The sequence below is a fragment of the Enhydra lutris genome, unplaced genomic scaffold (genome assembly GCF_002288905.1).
Source record: "Enhydra lutris kenyoni isolate GAN:26980312 unplaced genomic scaffold, ASM228890v2 scaffoldscaffold14, whole genome shotgun sequence".
NCBI lineage: Eukaryota > Metazoa > Chordata > Mammalia > Carnivora > Mustelidae > Enhydra > Enhydra lutris.
Genome location: NW_019154098.1, coordinates 18,666,027 through 18,689,783, shown reverse-complemented (window position 1 = coordinate 18,689,783; position 23,757 = coordinate 18,666,027).

Here is a 23,757-nt window from a genome sequence, read left to right as displayed (position 1 = left end):
TTATCCTTAGCTTTTAAACGAGAAGGTAGAGGTTCACAGGGGGGTAAATAACTTGCCTGGAGCCAAACTGGCAGCAAATGGAAGAGTAGGCATCTCAGACAGGATGTAGAGCTCCATATTGGGAGAGCTTTCCCTAGTCCTTGATGTCTCTTTGTCCTCCCTAAGATAATGTGACAGTGTTGCATTACACAAACTGCTCCGTGAAAAATGCTGTGATTAAATCCAGGTGTAGACAGGACACAATCATAAAGGAGATGTCGTTTCTGTTGGCTACTAGTGTTTTATTTTCAGGAATTTTCACCCTTAGTTATTCTCTTGTCTGGAGACACTCAGGGTTTCTCAGTGTCCTCATGCTCTCACCATCCTTTCTCAACCCTCCTACCCCACGTACCCACAGCCCTTAAACTCACTGACATTGGTGTACCGGTGACCGCCAAAGTGTATTTCTTCTTCTACCATCATCTGTAATTCTCAGGTGGAGAACATTACAGAGAAGAGATGGTTTTTGACTGATTCAGACATATCGTGGAGAACGCGGGGGTGTCCAAAAGCATCCCCTGCCTCATATTTTCCCTCACACAGAGCCACAAGATAAAAATAAAGATTTGGGAGGAGAACATTGTCCCTGAGGCAGATTTCCAAAATCATATCCTGGTTTTCTAGGTCTCTGGATCATTCTGCTGCAGCAGTAGTCTGCGCAAAAATGTGTAGTAGTAAAACCTACAGGTTGGGAGTAAACCACGTTAGTGTCCCCAAGTGGGCCTAATCCAAAGTCCAGATGCTCCCCTCAGAGCAGCTCTATGGTAACAGCGAAACAAACAGGTGCAGGACAGGTGCCGTGGGATAAAGACTGCCTCAGCTAGGGAGCTGCAAGGGGTATGGAAAGATCCAAAGGAAAAGAACAGCTCCTGCCATGCCAGTCTTCCATATTTTTCCCTATTAAGCCATTTTACTTAGGACTAAAAGTAAAGTAAATCCAGCAAGGCTTTCTGGTTGAGAATTTTAGCCAACTCCAGAAAATCTTTTGTTAGTTTTTTATTCGATTACTCAACTTAGATTACTTTTCCTCACTCATCATTTCCCCCCAAATTCATCTGCTTTGTATAATTTGATTGCCTGCACAGCATCTACTCTGTTCCTTATAGGCTCACAAGGATCAGGATCAGGACAGGATTAATCCGCTCCTATCTTCAGGGGTTGGTTCTTATTAACATGACCTTGCATATGTCCAATCCTCCGTACTAAAATGATTGGTTCATAGATAAGTGTGTAACCCAGGCTTCTTTCAGTTTCTAAGGTTAGGATATAAGTAAGTCCAATGGTCCCTTGACTTTGGTTCGTTGGTTGTGGTAGAGAATCAGCATCTTTTTCTGGACAGTGTGCAGATGTAAGGCCTAAGATGGCTATAGATATTTTGTTATAATAAAAAGTGTCAATCTGGAAACAAAGTCTATAAGAAGAATAATGAAGAAGAGGTAATTTTAGAACAGTGGAACTACAGCCTGGATCAAACAACACCTGTAGCTATAATTGGTCTTTTTATTTAAAAAAAAATCTTTATTGTTTAAATCTATTTGTCAGGGGCGCCTGGGTGGCTCAGTGGGTTAAGCCTCTGCCTTCAGCTCAGGTCATGATCTCAGGGTCCTGGGATCAAGCCCCGCGTCGGGCTCTCTGCTCAGCACTGAGCCTGCTTCCTCCTCTCTCTGCCTGCCTCTCTGCCTACTTGTGATCTCTCTCTCTTTCTCTGTCAAGTAAATAAAATCTTTAAAAAAAAAAAATAAATCTATTTGTCAGATATTTCTATTTCTTATTACAAAACTAATGCTAAACGATAAGCCATCTATTGTAATATATTGATAATTCTACCTCAAAGAAATATATATATATATACACACATATATATGTATATAAGATTTATCTTAAAGGAAAGATAAAGGAAAGATTTATCCTTTAAGATAAATCTTATATACAGGAAAATGCACTGATTTTAAGTGTACATTTGGACAATGAGTATACACTCATATAAATAACATTTAAATGAAGATCGAAATAGATTGAAAGAATGGCTGCAAACTCTTAGAATCTCAGGATGGTCATCTGAATGAACCTGAGCTATCCTGCTGGGTGATAGGAGGACACCTGGAGGGGAACCAAGGAAACCTAGCTTGGAGCTGGCAAACAACCAGACACATGAAAGAGCCCTTCCTACAGGATCCCAATCATACAGAGCAGTATGTATGAAAGATGTGTAAGATCAGCTGAGCTTGTCCAGAGGACAAAAATCATACAGCTGACAGAAAAAAATCATGAGCTAAATAAAGTAAATTTTGCTTCAGGCTATGAGGGTTTGCAGTGGTTTGTTGCACAGTGAAAACAAACTGATGGAAAGTATAGAGCATTCCCCTTACCTTGAGAAGTTTCCTCATGCCCCTTTTCTGTCGAGTCTTACCTCACCATAAGCTACTCTTCTGATTTCTATCCCTATTATTTATGTCTGTCTTAGACTTCATAGAAACAAATTCACGTATACTTCTTTATGTCTGACTTCTCTTACTCAATATAATATTTCTGAAAGCTTAATTTTTGTGTATTTGTTCCTTTCATTGCTGAGTAATGAATGCATCATTGTGTGACTGTATGATAAATTGTTCACCCATTCTCCTTGTTAAACTTTTGGGTTGTTTTCACTTATTGAATTCTGTCTCTTAATCAAGCAAACTTTTTTTGTTCGTTTTTTAATTTTTTGTTGTTGTTGTCATTGTTGTTTTTTTGTTGTTGTTTTTCCTGCTTGGTTGAAAGCAGCTACTAGAATTAACTATTAGAACCTCCTTCTGGATTTATTTTAGCAACTCCCTAGCAACTGGTTTCTTTATAGGGACATCACTCTTTCAACCAGAACAGTAAATCACACAAATAGTAAGTGGTTTTAATATCTAAGTCTTAGTCAGACTTTCAGTCCATTTTTCTTTCCACACCATAATCCGAACAGGAGGAACATAATCCTGATAACAGAGTAAGCGAGAAGGAAGAGGGGCACTGACATCTTTTTTGTATGTTGTCTAATCTGTTAATGCTTGAAAAATCTCTATTTTACTGGGCCATCGTTTTTACTTCTTCCCTATGACACTCTAAAGTTACTGTCCCCAGAGAGCTTTGTAATTCAAGCCTTGGTTGTCTCAAACTGAAAAAATATTTTCTCTTTTTGTTGTGAGCATTTATTAGTTAATTTCTAAATTACATACTGTTCAGATTCTTTTCCTTTTTACCTCTCCAATTGCTTTATTCTAGAGAGAATACTTTATCCATAAAAAGCTTAGCCTGGTGCTAAAGCCTTGGTTGGGGCTTGATCAATGGTATTTTTGCTTTATTTTTCCTTCTGCTGAATGCAAAGGCAGAGTTAAGGACAAGTGGACGTGTTCATACGACATGTATGAGGTGGGAATAAAAATATTTCTCACCAGGCTTAGGTTGAAGAAGTAATGCACCCAACCACAGCTGGCAAACCAGTTGGCCAATTCCACAAAAGGTAGATGAATAGAGCTTATTTACAGCAAAACAAAAGGCTTGGACTTAACAACCCACAAGCAATTTTAGGGTGTTATGAATTCTTACTCATTATCTTTGCCTATGAATTGTAGTTCTAAGGCATATCATCCTAATATTTGACCGTCAGTTTGATGAAAAGATTCTACATGGATGGCAAGAAAATAAGAATATACTGATAACCAAATTTCTTGGGGTAATAATAACATATTTATGTTGAGTTTTAGGGTTATTACACTCTGTCGCTTTTTTTTTTTTAAGATTTTATTTATTTATTTGACAGAGAGAGACACAAAGGGAGCATAAGCAAGGGGAGATGGAGAGGGAGAAGCAGGTTTCCCGCTGAGCGGGGAGCCTGATGTGGGACTTGATCCCAGGACCCCAGGATCATGACCTGAGCCGAAGACAGACGCTTAATGACCGAGCCACCCAGGAGCCCAGTTTTTGAGGGACTAAGATATTTCCTGCCCTTTATTGGCAGAAACAGAAATTTTGTCTTAGTGTTTGATTTTTTCATCCATTTAGAGAATAAACATTATCTCTCCACTGATGAAAATAAAAGAGATTTCAAGATTTACCATAATGGATCTTAAATGAGTATAAATACAGAACAGATCTGGGTGTCCCCAGATGTCTGGGTCTAGTGGCACCCTGGCATGCCTTTCCCTCTTAAACCTGCCTGTAGACTAGCCTCATGACCTGGTTAACCCCAATCTGATGGCATGGGAACTGGGAAGACTCATTTGAGACCACTCTCTCAGGCCTTTGATTTTAATGGAATTAACCTTGTTTTGTTTTGTTTTGGTGTGTGTGTGTGTGTGTGTGTGTGTGAGTGAGCCCTTGAGCAACATCACAGTGAAAATTTGAAATGAAAAGTGGAGAGAAGTATAGAAATCAGAACATCTCTCTAATTGGCTGTGTTATGCCACCAATGGAACACAAATAAGGTGAATGGGCAAAGGAGAGATGAACTATAAAGAACGTTTGAGGAAGAGCCTTCATCTTGAATAGACGCTCCTTCATGTTTGCTGCTAAGACTTAACTGATTTTTTATTTGCCTAGGAATTCTTTGCACAAAATGAAATATGTTGAAGTGTATTTATGTCATAGAAGAATGATCAAAGGAAATATGTCTTCTCTCAAATTAATAAAAGAACTCATTATACACTTTAATGAAAAGTAGACATGTTCTTAATTAATATCTCCTTATAGAGCTGCTGGACTAAATGATACTATCCATTCACTCAATCAGTCATATGGCTGAAGCCCACAGTGTTCTGAAAGCTCATGACTAGGAGGATTTTGTCTAGGTGTCTACACGCCCCTGCTCCTATCAGATGAGCTGAATGTTTACCAATTGTCAAGCATGGTGGCTCCCAAATTTGTTTATGCCAACCCTTTAGAACCATTGTGTAATTTAATTAAACATCAATAAAACCAATTAAATATGAGTGTGGAAGAAGAGATTGTTTCTAAGAAAAATAAACTCCGTGCTTTGCAAAGCATGGATGTTCTACACCATTAAAAAATGCTGCAGCATATAGAAGGACAAGACAACCATTAAAAAAAAAAATGTAGGGCAAACTGTAAATCTATAATGTCTCTGCACTTGGGTTGCTTTGCAAGTATCTTTCCGCAGATTCTGCTCCAACTTGAAAGCAAATGTAGAAATCTCACAAATGCATTGTGGTGTGATTTCATAAGAGAAATGATACAGATTTCAAATCAGTGAACCTGTATTCAAAGAAATGTCTTGGCTTTACATCAAAAAATTGACTAATTTTAGGGGCTCCTGGGTAGCTCCATGGGTTAAATGGCTGCCTTCAGCTCAGGTCATGATCTGAGAGTCCTGCTCAGCAGGGAGTCTGCTTCTCCCTCTCCTGCCCCTACCCCCTGTTTATGCTCTCTCTCTCCCCCTCTCAAATAAACACATAAAATCCTAAAAAAAAAAAAAAAAAAAAAGTTTGGCTAATTTTTAAAAGTTTCATTAGATTAAATACTTATGTATTTATGTATTTAATATTTACATATTTATGTATTTAATATTTTTATTTACATAAATATCTATATATTTAATATTTATGTATTAAATACTTATGTATTTATATATTTACCATTACTCTTTTTTATTGTTCTTTTCTTTAACTGATGTTTTGATTCATAGGCTTATTATACATTTTAAGATGAGTCTTCAACAGTGTAGTGTTTTTCTTTCTTTTAACAACAATGCTATGAGGAATATAGGACAAAATTATTATAATTTAGATATAAATTGGAGTATCTTTGCTCATAAATCTAATTAAATTTTTCCTCAGCCCTACTTTCTATAATCTATTAAAAATTCAAAGGTGTTCATCTTATTTCTTACAATTAATGGCTTCTCTTGGCAGTCTCTGTTTGGAGCCCTAAATCCACAGGTATTCCTGGTATGATAACCACTTTTCATTCATTTTCCTGGAAAAGTTGAGGGGCCTAAATAAAATAGGGATGCAAAGATGTTAGCCCAGAACCTGGCACTCTTTCAAGGGTAGTAGTTGATGCTATTAAGATTTTTGTTGTTTTTAATCACAACAAAACTTTGCAAAATGGCATCTTTCCCATTTTGTTAAAAACCGAGACTCAGAAAAATTAAATTTTTTTTGCCCTCTGGGTTGCACAAAAGTAAGTAACAAGACCAGGATTTTAATGTAGGTCAATTCCTCTTCCAAGCCTGTGGCTGCTGTGTATCTGTGATGTATTGAAAGAAACCAAGGCTTCCCTGAGCACATCCAGAACCAATCCAAGGTAGCGGGAAAATGTGATTCCAGCCTTCTTTCCAACACAAGAAGGATGAGTGTTTTTGTATTCCAGCCTCAATGGATTGGTTTTTTTCTAGCCACCATGCCTCTGCTGAGATTTCTTATTTCTTTTTTCCTTTTGTTCAATACCTCCTCCTCCTCAATCTATTTTCCATTGTGGAAATCCTCCATTCTTTGTGGATTCATGTAATTTATCCAAATCTTCTTGTTAAAAAAACCATTTTATCGTTATTGATAGTAAGAACAGCCATAATAATACATAACATTTGTTAACATTTCTCCTGTAGTAGGCAATACATTAAGTGGAATATTTGACTCACAGGGTACCCATGAAGTCGGCATACAGATGAGTGTATTAAGGATTAGGAAATATTAAGGAAATCCCAAGGTCATCCAAATATTAAGTAACAGCTTTGGTTGGAATGTTTATGTCCCCTTCAAATTCATATGTTGAAAACTTAATGCCCAATGAGATGGTATTAAGAAGTGGGGCTTTGGGGATGTGATTAGAATGTAGGGCAGAACCCTCATGAATGAGATTAGTGCTTCCATAAGAAAAACTTTCTCTGCCATGTGAAGATACTATAAGAAGTTGGCAGTCTGCCACAGAGAAGAAGAGGGCTTCCATGAGAATCTGCCCATGCTGGTTGGTATCCTAATCTTGGACTTCCTGCCTCCAGAACAGTGACAAATAAATTTCTGGTTTTAATAAGCCACTGAATCTCTGGAATTTTGTTGTAGCAGCCAGAGCTGACTGAAACATGAACACAGTGGGGTTGAACTCAGGAATTTTGACTCTGGAGTCTAGATTCTTACCCACTGCATTCCCTTTGGTGAATGGATGTGTTATATGCGTTCAACATTTACTCGTAGGAAGCCTGGAGCAATTTATCTTTCTCTAGGGTTGGTAAATCTGTTAAAGCCAGGATACGGCTTTTACCTGGAGTTGAAACCTTTCCATGAAGCAGAAGAAATCATTTTTGAGCCACCAGACCCACAGAGGTTTGATTACGAAACAAAGATGTTTTCAGCATGAAAACAGAAACATGAAAATGATAATGGAATTGTTATTCAACTTCGAAAGAAAATGTCCTTGGTAAGAACATCACTTAGACTTCAGGGACAGAAGAAAGTCAAAGGAAAGCTAAAGTGAAATAAATCTCAATGGATTTTCCCTTCCTTCCTCCCTCGTGTTCCCCACCCCATCCCAAATTTGCCATATATACATACACTTATTAAATACTTAAATCACAGAAAATTATTTTTGCCCACTTCTGTCTTTACACGTTAATATTTCCCTTTGGTCTATCTGATTTCTTATTTTAAAAATAATGGAACAAATACATGTAAAGGAATTACTATAAATCAGTTTCACACAAGTCCAAAATAAAGGAAAACATGTAAATTACTGTACTAATTAGAACTTGCAGTGCTCTTCAGTCATATAAAAGATCTTTGTGAAGTATTTCTACTCTCTTTGTTTTCTACATTGTATGAGTAGACAACCACAAATGTAGAAATTTGGAGAATTGTTTAATAATGCCTCATAAAAATGCCTGCCAATCTCTATTGAGTAACTGATGGATGGATATTTAACAACTTGAAGTGTTAACATATTTTGACATCCAATATTTTATCTGGCACGAAAATGAATTCTTTGTTACTGCTACTAATTCTCTTCTTTCCATTTAGCAGTCATAAGAATGTGGTTTTGTTATTATCTTGATATTTAGGATTAGATATTTAATGAAAAGTTCATAAAACTGTATAAATATTAAACTTTGGATAAGGAACACATGACAGATAAACTCAAAAATTGAATGTAAGTATAGATTGCAAACCCAAGTATCCCGAGTGTGTACTATAATGCCTGGCACATAGTAGATGCTCAGTAATCATGTCAAAATCAAAGGAAATCAACACAAAAAGTAGCAATAAACTGTATTTGAAAGAGTCCAAGGTGAGCTCTCACATTGAGTATTTTGTCAAAGTGTGTGATAGTGTATGCATTTGAATCACCATTCTCTTACATGTTAATTGTGCGAGTAAATAATTGAGTCTCATTGGGAAATTGCTCTGGGCCTCATCTTATCTTCACTATAAAGTGGGGCTTGTCATAATACTTCTCCATAGAGCTGTTGGAATATGCTCCAATGGCTCGCACATAGTCAACAATACATAGATGCTAACCTATTTAATTTCATACTATTGCTATTTTCCTGTTTGATATTATTCCTATCTTTTGAACATGAAACATCTTGAAAACTCAAGGTAAGCCATGTTTTGAAGGGATATCTACTCCATGCATTGAATTTTTTGAAGGTCCTTAGCTCTAAATAATAATGGAAATTTAGCTAGACTTTTGTGTCCTTATGCTTGCATTTTTAAAATAGATTTTTCTGGCTTCATTTGTTTTCATTTTTAAAAATTTCCTTCTCAGCCCCAATTAATTATTTATTCTTTTGTGACACCCAAAGGTTTTTTAAAATTTTTATTATTTTTTAAAGATTGTAGTTATTTATTTGATTGAGAGAGAGAGGAAGAGCACAAGCAGGGGGAGCAGCAGGCAGAGGGAGAAGCAGGCTCCCCACTGAGCAAGGAGTCTGATGCAGGACTCAATCCCAGGACCCTGGGATCATGACCTGAGCCAAGGCAGACACCTAACTGACTTGAGCCACCCAGGTGTCCCCCCTGAGTTATTGTTGTTGTTGTTTTTAAAGGAACCAACCCTCTTGCAAACTCAGCATGTACATTTCAGGTAAGAATCTATCCTGCCTCACAACAGGCTTCCTTTCTCTGTGACTGCTATGTTTGTTTCATATCTGTGACTAGGGGGCTAACTAACTAGAATTAAGAACAATCATTGAGACTATTTGGGGGGTCCTGGAAGGAACAACAGGCATACTTTTTTTTTTTCCTGCTTTTATCGAAATTGGAAAAAAAAATGTGATTCCAGAGATATTGGAGACGTCTGGAAGTAAAAGATGAGGGCGAGAAACTGAATCTTAGTCTTATATTTGAGCCACTGGAGTCCCAAGTTCACAAACAGGTAAGACATAAATTATTAAGTTCTCTTTCCTAAAGTGAAGGTAATAATTTTTCTGTCACTTGGAACAAAGAGAAAGTAAAGCGATAATTTACCCAGAATTGGGTTACCATTACTCTATTTTATTTTATCAGTGTCCTTGTCTCTCCCCAACAATCCTCAAAACACCCCACTAATTTGCTACTATTAATTGACTCTCGGTTTAGAAATGAAAACCCATTTGTTCATATTTTATCCTAACATAAATCAATAGGCTCTGATGAGTCTTGACAGAATTTTGTGACATGTGTATTTAATTTCTTCGAAACATTCTATTTTTTCAAAACTTTTTTCAGAATCTTGGCTTTATTTTAGATCATTCGTGCTGCTGGATCATAACATATTGCTGTAGGATGCCTGTAGAGCCTAGCATCAAATCTCAAACTTATCACTGAGGAGTGCTGTATATCCGAAAAAGTGACCTACTATTTCGTCCTGTCAGTTTCTTATTTTGCAAAGTGGGGATAAGAATACCTCACTTGGTTGAAATGAGGAGTATAAGCAAAGCTCTTAGAACAAAACATGGCATATGATGGCTGCATATCAAATCTGCTACCCCCTTTTAAGTTAATCTCTAAGTTGGTAGGATATTTCCAACTATTCAAATGATGATTATTGACCCAAGTATTCTGTTCATAGACTTTTTTTCCCCTCTTCAGTGTTTATTTTAGCCTATTTCATTTTCTTCTTTTACTTCACAGGAGAGAGCCAGAAAGAAAGGAGAAAATGTAAATAAATATTACTCTTTGTTGCCTAGTTGGTATCAGACATGTCAAAAAAGGCTAAAGCTTTCGTTTTTATGAAGCTTCAGGGTTTGGATTTTCAGTAGCATATTTCTTTGTTCTTGTGTGTCCTCTATGTTTAAAAGTTTATTTTCTGCAAATGCAATGTTCTTAGAAGAGCATTTTACCAGACATTTAAATTCACTGAGGCAACTCCTGGTTTCATATCCGTTTAAACACCCCTATAATTTCAGAGGAGTTATTATATATTTCTCAGCATTCTAATCATTTAAATGTGCCTTAAATGCATATGCTTTTCGTGTTGGTCTTCCTGTTCCACCGTCTCTCTAATTCGTCCTGCCTTCCCCACATGGAAGACAGCTAAGAAACCAGCTCAGATTTCCTTTCTTCAACCTCCCTGCTGCCAGCTTCCCTACTCCTCTGTATCCCAGAGGAAGCCAAGAGACTGTTCAAATTTCCTTTATGGGGGATGTGACCCACCTGGCTTCTTCCTCGCCTGTTGGGGAACAGGTGGTTACTTTTGTTCTGTCAGTGCTCCCTACCCCGTGCTGTCAGAATTCATTCCCAGTGGAAATGTAGACATTTGAGTTTCTTCCAGACTTCAATGGGTAAATTGCCAATTTCCATTTTATGAAAATAATTTTCTTTTGATGGAATAATCTTGTTCCTAAGCCATTCCATTAAGCCAACAAACCGGATTTTAGTCATACTTAAAGGCTGAATTAGTCATTGATCTGTTTGTTGCCTCTTTTAAAAATTTCTTTCAAAAGGTCTCCACGCATGTGGATCATATCAAATTAACCAATGAGCAATGAAATCAGAATTCTGGCAGCCCCATGTTTTAGCCATGTTGTATCATGGATTTCAGCATCCTTCTCTTTACCATTGTTTTGGGTTGGAAAAAACAAATAAATCAGAATATCTGAGGATAGAACACAGGATTATATGCTTAAAAATTATTCAGCCCAGGTGACAGTAAATGTTCGTTAGGTACGGAACCAACTGGACAAATCAATGTCTTAGCAATGGAAAATGACAATGTTTAATATGTGGACTGAGGAAGGGACTAAGAAAGGAATGCCCCCACCCCCATGCAAAAAGAGGAAATGAAGCCTAAAGGACAACATGATCAAAATGACAAATGATCTCACCAATAAACACCAGGTATGAATTTTTGACAGCAATCTCAGGAATGTGAGAAATGACACACATTTAAAGATTGATCACACTGGATTTTACTCTGAGCTCTCATCATGTCAATCTGCCCAAAACTTCAGTCTCTGTTATTACTGGGAATTATTCCCTTCCCCTTCCTCAAGAATTATGCAAAGCTTCATGTGATCTGATACAGAGTAGAATATTCTGGAAGGCCCTTCCTTTCTTGGTTCTTATGGGTCATCATTAATGTGTTCTCCATTCTAGTCCTCATAGTGACTGAGTATCAGGAAGCACTCTGGCTCCCTCGCACTTTTGGACATTGGATTCTTGGCTTTGCCAGGAAGTCCCATTCCTAAAGTGCACCAAGGCCCTCTCTGAGGGTAAGCTGCCTCAGAAAGCCTCAGTAATGGACCAGGACTTGGAGCCACTGCTCAGTTTCTGCTGACATCTCTCAGGTAATCTCCCTGTCCTTACTCTCTGATCGTTTGTGGTTCTGCCCATTGATCGGCAATCCCTTGTCATCTATTACCCTCAAGATGTGGTATGGATTCCATGTTCAAATAAGATTAAAACAGCTTTCATCAACCTTTTCATTATTAGGGGAAGAGGAGCTTTGGGGAAACAAAGGACAGAGTGGTGTAAAGGGAATAACGTTAGCTTGAGAGCTATACATAGGGAGGCTTAAAATTGGAAATGGCCATATGCATGGCGCATGTCTGAGTATAATTCTCTAATTTCTGAAGTTAAGATAGTAATACTCGTCTGCTCTAGAGGTAACATTGCCACAAAGGTAATGTGTGTAATACACTTGGCCTAGAACCAGTACTCTCTCATTATTAGGTACCTGATGTTTGGCATGAGACTGGGTGGACCACTATGAACAAGGAGTGAACTTATATCAGCCTTTAGATGATAGCCTCAACCAAAAGAGCTCTGTGTTTTTGAGTGTAGGAGTCCAATTTCCTCTCTTCATGAGAGACCATTTTTCTGTTCTTTCATTCAACAAATGTCTATTATTTAAGATAAATCATATCCATTGCTATATTCTATGATTTAAATAATATAAGCTAATACAACCTGTCACAGAGCTTATATTGAGGCACACATATGGTGGGGGATGGCAGCCAGTTACAATGAAGTGTGTTGGCTGCTAAGACAGATGTTGTAAAGAGGACCTTGTATTCACAGTGACAGCAGACCAAGCCTGAGTGAGGGAGAGAATAGATATTTAGACAAAGAGATCACCACATTCTACTTTATTAATTCATGGGCTATTTGTTTCTTACCTTTCTTTCAAGGGACAAAATGTCCCACAGTTACTTGGGTCATGCTTTAGAACACAAGTGTTTTCCCCAAAGTTCTTTTCCTTTAATTTACATTTAGTTGCATCAGGTAAAAAAAAAAAAAAAAAAAAGGAAAGAAAGAAAAGAAAAGGCTCTACTGTCCATGTTGGTAGCATCTCACACCCTTCCTTCTCTTAACTTGCTTATTAAGATTAAAGAAGTAATTTTTCCTTCTTTTTTCTTGTTTAAATTGGGTATATTGGGTATATTTGTTTATATTGTTTACATATAATATTGTTTATATTGGGTATTTTTTTGGAGTATTAAATATTTAAAACAGAAAAAAAACCCAAATATGTTCCTGTTAATTAAGAGCTTCTCAAGTGTTCTCTGACCTCTCCTCATGATTCTTACCCAACACTCTAGAAATCCCCCTACAGAACCCTAGGTTAGCTAGGATAGAGTCAGACAGGTCTAGGAAGACACCAGACTTTCTACAAGAGAATTATAGTGAAGAAATGATTCTGAATTTGCCATACCTGAAATTCAGGAGTTTGGTCAAGATGACGCTTCAAATTATTTTTTGTGGTAAGAGTTTACGGATAAATGATGCTTTATTGAGATTTGAACACCTTTTGTTCAGAACAGTTTGTCTTGTGTGTCAGTGATGTTTTTCAGGTCACGTAGATTCCAAGCCTGCCAATGTCACTGGAAAACGATATAAAACATTTCCCAACAGAATATGAAGAAAGGGTGCGATGGCATGGTCTCGCTAATCTTACTCTTGGGGAAGAGCATGGAAACTCTGTGTTTCTTCTTGCTGGTCTTTCAAAATTCAAAGTCTCTTGTTTCATATACAGGGATTTGAAAAGGTCAGTATTCGGTAAGAGGGGAAAGATTTGGCCGTATTTTATGCAACTCGTGAGTGAAAGAGAGCGCAAGAAAGAAATTTTCCAAGTGGTTGCACGAATGAGATATTATTGTGTGGTGTACACCTTGCAGCTGGTAGTAATCACCCCTCAACATCATACAGTTATTTTCCGGTATCAAATGTGAACACATGTGAGCCTTTCCTTTCAAGGACACTTTTTATTCATGTTCTTGAACATAGGTTATCATTGTGATCCTAACCCACTTTTATTAGAGTCTGTTTTTAATCAAATGAAAGGTCTTTTACTGGAGAATATTTCTTGTGGGTAAAAAAGTAAACCGACTGAAAAATTAATAACAGAACTTCTTTGATAATTCATTTACTTTTCCTTCCTTTTGAAAACACGCCTTTGGTAATGTATGTATAGAGGCTGCTTATTCACAAGCGCTATACTTATCTGTTTACAGCTAAGAGTTTACAGCTCTAAAAAGCAGTTCTCTTGGAGAAGACTATCATCTATCTTAATTTAAAATGATCTTAATGAGCATCAAGGTAAAGGGTATTTTGGCCTCACTTCCATTTATTTTCACAATATTTAAAAGCAGTTCTTTAAGATATACTTCGGTATGATGTCAAAATGGTCCTTCAGAGACACATTTATGTCCTAATCCCTGGAATCTGTGACTATCACCGGATATGGAAAGAAGAGTGAATGTTTCCTTGAGCGGCAAAAGATGTGATTACGTTAAGAATCCCGAGAGGAAGTGTTTTGGCTGGATTATCCAGCAAACCCTAATGGCCATCACTAGAGTCTTTTTCAGAAAGAGGTAGAGGGGATCAGAGATCTACAGAGGAGAAGGTGATATAAACATGGAGCAGAAAGAGATGCAGCCACAAGCCAAGGAAAGCTGACAGCCAACAGAAGCTGAAAGGGACCAGGAATGGATTCTTCCCCAAGGTCTCTGGAGGGAGTTCAGGCCTGCCAAACTCCCGATTTCAGGCTTCTGGTTTCCACAGTTGTGAGAGGATAAATTTCTTCTATTCTGAAATACCAAGTCTGTGCTCATTGTTAGAGCACTCACAGGGAACAGTTAAAGTTATGTTAAAAAAGTAAGAAATGAAGCTACCAAGGAAAGTTTAAATTCTTATTCCATGTGAAATGCAAAACCACCTCCAGCCTCTGTGAATTGTAGGGCTTTCTATAGGTTAAATTCATCCTTAATCCATTTTCCCCCATCCCATGGTGCATTTTTTTTCCTTGTTGCATTTTTCTTGAAACATTTCTTCATTTCTTCTGATTATGGCTCTTCATGAGGTACGAGTCTGATTGACTTGGATAAATCTGGGCCTGTGTTTAAAATTCAAAGTTGCTCTTGTCATCTGAGCTGCTGGATTTTCTCTTTCTCTGTTTTCATTCATCATATGTATGTTTATGCCTCAGAAAATATTAAGCCTGCAGGATTCATGATTAATTAATAAGTTAGGTGTGTTCCTGGCCTTCATGGAGTATGCAGACCTGTGAAAGGGTAAAGCAAAAAGAAAATCTGCAAAGCAATGAGAAAATATTTATTCACTCTACATCAAGGCTGTGTTGTTCTGATCAAGTTTTGGAATAGCCATTATTTTATGGGATTCTTTCAAAAGGCTTAACAAAGAGGATATTGATTTGAATCCACGCATACAACATCTGTGTGTGTGTGTGCACATATCTATACACAAACATGATTCTTAATTTTTTTTTTGTTCTTTCACTGAAAAAACAAGGAAATCTGATTATAGTAGTATGAGTCTACAACACTTCTAGTGCTCTGGCATTAAATGTGCTGCCAATTATACAATATGAAGACAGAAATTAAAATTCTATTCCCTCATGCCAAACTCATCAAGTCTACCTGTGCCACCCAGAGCAACAGGGCGAGGGTAAAGGGATGCCTTAGAATTTACTTCTCGCCTTAAGTTTCAAGTACTAGCATCCTTTCTCTGTGAAATTATTCCTAACGTAGAATGTGTAGGAGAAAACCTTAATTTACTATTTCATTAAAAGGCTGTCAACAAACACGTATTAGCCATTTGTCAAGGGTTGGAAAATAAAGCAAAATCAAGTGCAGAGCCTGACAAAGAAAGCTTGGTGAAGAAGATGGATATTAAAACAGACTCCTTTCTTTGTAGAGCATCTTATGAAATCCCATGAGCCGTAAGAAATAGCTGATATTTAATTATTTTTGACCTACAAAAACAGTGTTTTCGTATTTTTCAGTAGAATAATTAGTGGAGATTTGGCAGCTCACAGGTGAATTGATTTGGACTTAGCGTAGTGTGCCAAATCTGGGAAATTTATTCAGCTGGTTTTCAGTTTGCTTCAATCATATTCACTAGAAATGAGTGGTTTTATTTTTTCCTCCTACATATGTATAGACTCAATTGCATTTTCACAAACACCTCTGAGAAATACTCAATTTCTATTAGGCTGCCATTCCAGCCAAAGAAGACGTCCTTCTCATTTAGTTAAGTTCCTTAAGACTCTAGACCAGAGATTGACAAGACTTTTTTTCTGTAAAAAACTAGATAGTAAATATTTCAGGTTTACAGGTCATATGGTCTCTGTGGCGATGAGTCAACTTTGCCATTATAGTGCAGCTAAGCCATAGATACTAGGAAAGTGAATAAGTATAGCTGGGTTCCAAGAAAGCTTCATTTATTCACACTGAAATTTCAATAGAAATATTTTGATATTTTTCATGATTTTTCTTTGGATAATTTTTCAGTTGTTCAAAAAGGCAGAGTCCAGTCTTGGTTAATGGGCCTTATAGGATCTTGCAGAAGGTCATTGTTAGCTGATGGGCTGTGGTTTGTTCACTATTGTTCTGGAAGCATGCTTGCCAAAATGTTTAGGAAACTCTTTGTGATATTCGTTGGGTCCATAAAGCGTCAGGTTCGATGGAAAAGCCAAGAGAATCCTTCAAGTTTAAATTTCCCAGAATCCTACAACTTTAAATTTCTACCTGGGAAGGCCACAACTTCCATTATTCTAATATTCCGGAAGTTCTGTTTTTAGAAAGAAGATGCCCTTTATTCTCCAGAAGATATTTTCAACAGTACTGTACACTAACTTACTGGAAAAAAGGTAAGAAAATCGGAGAAGAAACTAAACTAAGGGAAATTTCATTTCCTCTCTAGCAGAGAAATACCAGGCAGTGTCAGGTTTTCCTCCTCCATTCATCAACACCTGTTCCAGATGAAGGTAGCGCTTTGAGGGTCAAATAGAACAGAGCACTGGGCATCCCCATTGAGATACAAGGACTTCCTCATGAGCCGGTTTCCTCATTTTGGAAGTCCTAAAAGAGATTAACTTGCTTCTTTCTTTCCCTCTGTCGTTTTAACTATTAATATCTACTGAACGATCTTTCATTTTGCCAGCTATAATCACAAACAGCCACAAGGTTGGACAGTTTATGCCCCTAACTTAACAGAGGTTTCATTGAGTGATTGATTTCATGTCTGAAAAAAAAAGAGATTACCTACAAGGTGTAAGTAATTGGGTGTGAGCAATCCCTCTTTTTCAGGAAAATGAGGACTTCATTCTGAGCTGGAGGTTGGCCAACCCAACAGTGATCTGAGGCCATTTTTTTCATCCTCTCCTTTCTAACTACTCTTTCCACACTAGATAACTAAAGTTTTCTCTTTCATCCCTGTCTAAAAATCAAGCCATTTGCAAATCTATGCTGCTTTGAAAGGGCTGGTTAGGAAAAGAAGGGAATAGTGTTATTTCATCCTACCTCAAACAGAATAAGGTGATTTCAGTTAACAAAGACCTCTAATGCACAGTTGAATCTTTTTTCCCTTAATATGGAAAAAGTCCCGGCAGAAATTATTGGCTTAAAAATAGTTAAAAATTATAAAATCAATTCTTAGTTAATGGGCCATTAAGAAATGCAGGGAGGTCATAATTAGCCCATGGGCTATAGTTTACTGTTCTCTGCTCTATTACATGTAAAGTCCTTTGCTTTTTGCCATAGTGGTGGGTTGTAGAGCTACGATGCCCGGTTTGATTCAAAAAAGTTTCTTTACCTCCCTGTGCCTCAGTATTCTCATCTGTAGAGTGGGGTAATAAATAGCAGGCTATTCTGAGGGCAAATGAATAGCTTCATGTTCTTTGTATGGTTTGCTTCATTTAATTATTATTGTCCCAAATATCAGCATCTCTACTACCCAAATTCCACTCACTGAGTACATCCCCCTGGGAAGATAAGGATATTAGCCCTTGGAAAACCTGCTTTTGCTTAACTCTTGTTGCTTTTCTACTCAAACCCTGTATTCTAGTCACAGAGAAGATCAACCTTGATCCCCAAAGGCTACTAACTCCTACTTCTGTTCCTTTATATATACATTGTTCCATCAGTTTAGAAACCCACTTCTCTTTCCCTGACCTGCCTAAAAACCAAATTTCTAGATGCTTAGATAGCTTCTCTTTGAGGAAGGCATCCCAGCCTTCACTCTCTGCTCCCCATGCTAAGCCTGAAGTTTCTGGGCTATAGGCAGACCTTTTCTTGAGCGCTCGCATGGCATGATCCATTGATCTGCTCCCAAGGGTTCCATACTGTTACCTCTTCACAGCAAATGGCTGGTTTTCTTTAGCTTGAGTCCCGTAGCTTAACATTAGGTCAGAAGTAAGAAATGAACCTTATGAGCATAACTGAACAGTCAAAAAAGATTTAAGATGACAGATCGAACTGTAGAGAACTGTTAGAACTGTAGAGAACACTTGGAGAGGCTTTCCTTTTTCTGCTTAGTCTTAGAGACTTAATCAAGAGCAAAAGAACTATGACAGCCAGAAGAAGGTTGGCAGTACACCACGTTCTAGCCTTACAACCTGTTCAAGATTCCTGTATTTGCTTAGATTCTAGCCACATTACATGTGGTCCTGTTCTTTCTCCTAGTACTGCATTCTTTTATGTCCCATGCTTGTGTCTGAGTCACAAGACACTCAATAAGAGCCAAGGAAATGTAGGCAGAAGATGCCCCCTGCCCTCGGGGACAGCCTCTTTTTGGAACGCCTCAAATCATTTTATCAGGAGACAGCCAAGAGACAGCAAGAGTAACAGATGAGGTGACGAAGATAACATGGAACCAGCAACCCCATACTCGTTCCTAGAACACAGACAAGCCAAATTTTCAACGTGTGCTACTTGTATGAAAGTAGGAAGATCTGTGTATTATAATGAAGCATACATTGGACCAAGGGACATAAAACCGGGGTCTTGTCCTGGCATGGATCTCTTCCCAGCTGTTCCAAGTGTGTGTCATCCTTTTACTCCCAATTTTTGCATTTGTGCAGCAGAGTTGGTTATCTTAAGCTCTGATATGCTTTCCCAACCTAAATCCTGTGTTTCTACCCTGCCTCTCTGGGACACTGTTTGGCTTGGGAAGTTGTGGAGTAGTGATTTTTGGGGGAGAGCACCAGCAAACAGGATTGCTTCTAGTTATAAAAAGCCCATGATAGGGGCACCTGGGAGGCTCAGTGGGTTAAACCCCTGCCTTTGGCTCAGGTCATGATCCCAGGGTCCTGGGATCGAGCCCCAAATCGGGCTCTCTGCTCAGTGGGGAGCCTGCTTCCCCCTTTCTTTCTGCCTGCCTCTCTGCCTACTTGTGATCTCTCTCTGTCAAATAAATAAAATCTTAAAAAAAGGAAAAAAAAATCCCATAAGAAACATAAAGAAGGCTCTGGAAGCTGGGCAGGCATTCTCCAGAACATTCTCCAAAATTTCACTCGGATATGTTTCATTCCCTACCCAATTATAGGATGGGATCTACAGTAATCAGAAGAAAGTCCCCTAGACCTTATTTCAGGCTCTGTTGGGACAACTCATTCATTGTGACTTAGCCCATGGTGCTTCTGTAACTGGAAAACTGTTACAAAGTAGTTGTCAAGGACAATTTATATAGTGACAAGCCACTGGTGGGATTCAGATCCAGAAAATGGGCTCAAATGGGTTGAATTGAAGTTTCCCATCTTCTGATAAAGATCATCTTTCTTATGCTGAATACAGTGCTCCTTGCTCTCCACCCCTTAATCCTGGGCCCCAGAAGCCTAGGCGTTGTGGGAAAAGTTTTCATAAATTAAAGGAGATGACATTTGTGTGTCTATTCAATTGAAAATATCTTTTCTAATTAGTTTATTTCTTCTTTTAATTAAGGGATGCTCTTCCTTCCCTTTCTCTGAATTTATACTTCCTGTTTCCTTCCAGAGTCCCACTGTGCCCATGTATCTGGCTCTCCCAGAAGCGACCATTACATCTACCCCTACCTTCCCCATCCCCCCATCCCTCCTCACCACCCCCCACCCCGACCCGGACACCCATCAAGTTCCCAGCTCTGAACTCTACCTTCTCTGGACTCTGCTATATGAGTAATCCAGATGAAGTTAAATTGTCAATAGCAGGTAAGAGTATAAGGCTTCTATCACATTTCTTAAATATTAACAGCATTTTAATGAGAATAAATTAGAGCTATAATCTGTGGGGTAGTATTTGCTAATATCAATTGGTAGTTCCATATTCTGCCTTCGATAAACTTGGCCCCATCCCTATGTTCTGTCCTGTGATTTAAGGCCTTCATTCTTCCGGAGTTCCAACTACCTCTGTAGACATTTACTTCCATGCCAGGGAAGACATTTTTGCTAAAAAGAGGTATATCATGTAAGATCACTTATACTGACATCAGTTAGCCAAAGACAAGATCTTAAATTCATCTGCACCTCATCCTTGCTTTCTTCTCTGCTCTTACCCCCTCAATTTCTGCAATTTCTTGGCATTGTGTTTTACGAAAACATTGCTTGTACTGAATGTGTTGAGAGGGATGAAGAGTCATTCCAATTGCGCTCCTGATATTGTCAAGGAATAAATTGTCCCTACACCTCATTTCTCCACTCTGTGATCATCAAAATTATTAACAAATGTCAGCGGAGAGCATCCTCATTCTGTTGGACAGAATCTGAACAGTAAACAAAAATTAGACTTACTGAATTTTGAGGACTCAAACTTATTTTGAAGCTTCCTAAGTGAATTAATTCGTACAGGATTTTTCTTTTTAAAAACTTACTATGTTCCCTTCACCCTAAATGGTATCAAACTTACTACTCTTCTGGGGGAAAAAGGAGATAAGATTTTGAGCTCCAATTTATTCTTAAGAGATTTGAATCACCAGACAGATAGTAAAGGAATTGATTCAAGTGTATTTGGCAGAAAAGAAAGGCTTTGTAACCCACCTTCCCCATGTGGTTGCCATTGCGAAACCACCAAAGGAATGAATGGGAGGGTGCCTCTCCTTGGGATGAGACACCATCATGGTGACGTCTGGATTGGATTAACTATTCCAACCGAATGTTCACTCCCTCGCTGAAGCAGAAGCAAGGGCATGGTCAGATTGTAAACACTTAGCACAGAAGAAATGTCCAGAGAAATCCTAGGGTCCCTAGCCAGCCTTTGAGAATTCACTATCAGGCCCCACAGGATTGATCAGCAAAGTGGGGAAGTATATCTAAGTTTCCTCATTGAGTTGAGTTCTCTTCCTCTTGCTGGCTGACTCTTGCAGAAAGAAAGAAAAAAAAATGTGTATCAACAGCAAAGGGACCACACCCTGACATTTTATTTCACCAGGATTTCATAGCCAACTTGGGACTGGTGAAAAATAAAATTTCAAGTCAAGTTACATTCTGGGTCGTTTTGTGGCAGTTTGTTCTTATGTGGCAAATAAATAATAGGGATGTGAGAAGCAACATGTCTGTTGTTTCTGATTTTTAAGACGACACATACAAAATAAACCAACATTTTTGGTCAGCATGAACTTTGTCAGGGTCAATTACTTTTGTTTCCCAGGGGAGGCTTAAATAACACATTCACAGCTAGACCTTTAGCCTTGGGTACAGACTGTCAGGATTTCCTTAGCCTTTGAGAAAATACACGTTTCTCTATCAATCTACCTTATTTTCCTTAACATATTGATGGGACTCGGTAATTTCTCTGTAGGCTCCAGACAGCACGTTAAAACACGTTTAAGAGGTGTATATATATAAATTCTTCACTGTAATTGATAATCTAAAAGATAATTCCCGTTTACACTCTCCTTGGTCTGGTTTAAATAAAAATGATAACTAAGGTCATATTCATTTGCACATATATTCCTCTAGCATTCATTAATTCAGTGTCTCCTATGAGCTCAAAATATTGTAGACACCAGGGTTATTGTGGTGAAATTTAAACTCTAGTACACAGAAGCCTGAAGTGGTGATGTGAGGTAGACAACCCATTTGTATTCAGTGATCAAGGAAGACCTCTCTGAGATCCAAATGACAAGAATCAGAGTCCTGGGAAGAACGTTCTTGCTGGAACAAATAATTTAAAGCAGAAGTGGACTTGACATATTGAAAGAAATGAAAGAAGACCATTGGTTGGGAGTATGTTGGAGAAGGGGAGGGGCAGTGACATGAAGTCAGAAACAGGGGCCAGGTCACTTAGACCCTTGTGAGGATAGTGATATGGGGTTTGAATTTATCCTGAAAAGCCACTGGAAGGTTTTCAATTCGTAAATAAAGATTTGGTGTTGTCATCATCATGAAGAGTTCTCTGTAAGCTATTACTCCCATCTACATAGAAAGGAACAGATTGAGTATGTAAGTAAGGTTCATGACTTTGAGCTAAGAACTTTAAAATGGAAGACAAGAGGTTGTTTTTATGCTTATACCTAAGTACTGAATGAAGGGAAAAGAATTAGGGAAAATTGATGGGAATTAGAGCACATAAATGATTACTCTTCGTGGAACCAGAGTGATGTTATAGAATTGCAAGTCACAACCTCAAAAAAACAACAACCAGCCATACTAAGACAAGGCTGCCAATGACAGAGCGACTCTCCTGAAATACTAAGATTCATGGTCATCTAGAATGTTCCGCGTTTTCATGGTATTGGGCCAAATAATTGGTCACTTTGGTTGAATGACCTCTACAGAGCAAGCCAAGTAAGTATCTGTCCCTGAGTCAAGGACAAATGGTTGGATGGAAAAAGAAAAATTCAGCTCAATGTACAGACATTTCATCAATGGAACACCAATCAAGCAGATACTGTGAAATAAGCGGTATTTATTCCGCGACTGTCGTGGAGTTGAAGACCCTAGATTTCCAGAACAGGAAATATTTTAAGTCTTTCTTTATTTAGTTGACAGAGAGAAACACAGCCATAGAGGAAACACAAGCAGGGGGCGTGGGAGAGGGAGAAGCCGGCTTCCAGCTGAGCAGAGAACAGGAAAATTTGTAAATTAAGAGCCTTGTATAAAGAGTGGAGTAAGCTGTGGGAGGTTCAGCTACAAAGTGATCTTGCCTCTTAATAATATCAGATTTTTAAGATCGAAGTGTTTCCTGTTCAGTAGTACTTTCGCCTGCATTCACATTGCCATTATCATCATCCATTTCATTACTAATACGAGAAGTCTGTTACAGTACGTAGTAAATGACACACAGGCAGTAAATGTTAACTTCCTTCCTTTCTTGTATAAGCGTATCATTTGGTTAATTTGGAAAGCTATTGAGCATGATGTATACAGATTAGCCTCAACTTATACTTTAGCACTTTAATTCAATAGGACTAACTCTGCACTCTTTGGTAACTGCCTGTTCACAAGCTACCCACTGTACACAGGCTACCTTTGCTAGCCTGAAATTTGCTTCTTCTGTTATTTTTTGTTTTGTTTTGTTTTGTTTTTAAATATTTTATTTATTTGACAGACAGTGATCACAAGTAGGCAGAGAAGCAGGCAGAGAGAGAGGAGGAGGCAGGCTCCCCGCCAAGCAGAGAGCCCGATGTGGGGCTCAATCCCAGGACCCTGAGATCATGACCTGAGCTGAAGGCAGAGGCTTTAACCCACTGAACAACCCAGGTGTCCCCCCCCCTTTTTTTTTTTTTTAGAGAAAGAAAGAGTATGTGTGCATGGGGGTAGGGGGAGAGGAAAAGGAGACGGAGAGAGAGAGAATTTTAAGCAGGCTCCATACCCTGCACAGAGCCTGAGTTGGAGCTCAGTCTCATGACCCTGAGATTATGACCTGAGCTGAAATCAAGAGCAATTAGGAGAGACTAAGAGAGCTTAATGGACTGAGTCACCCAGGTGCCCCGAAATTTGCTCCTTCTGTTTTTCTTTTGAATTGAGTCCTCAATCCAAATTTTCTCACTATCTGTGGCTTATTTGTGAGCAAAACTTGAATTTATTCACTTACGACTTATTTTCTAA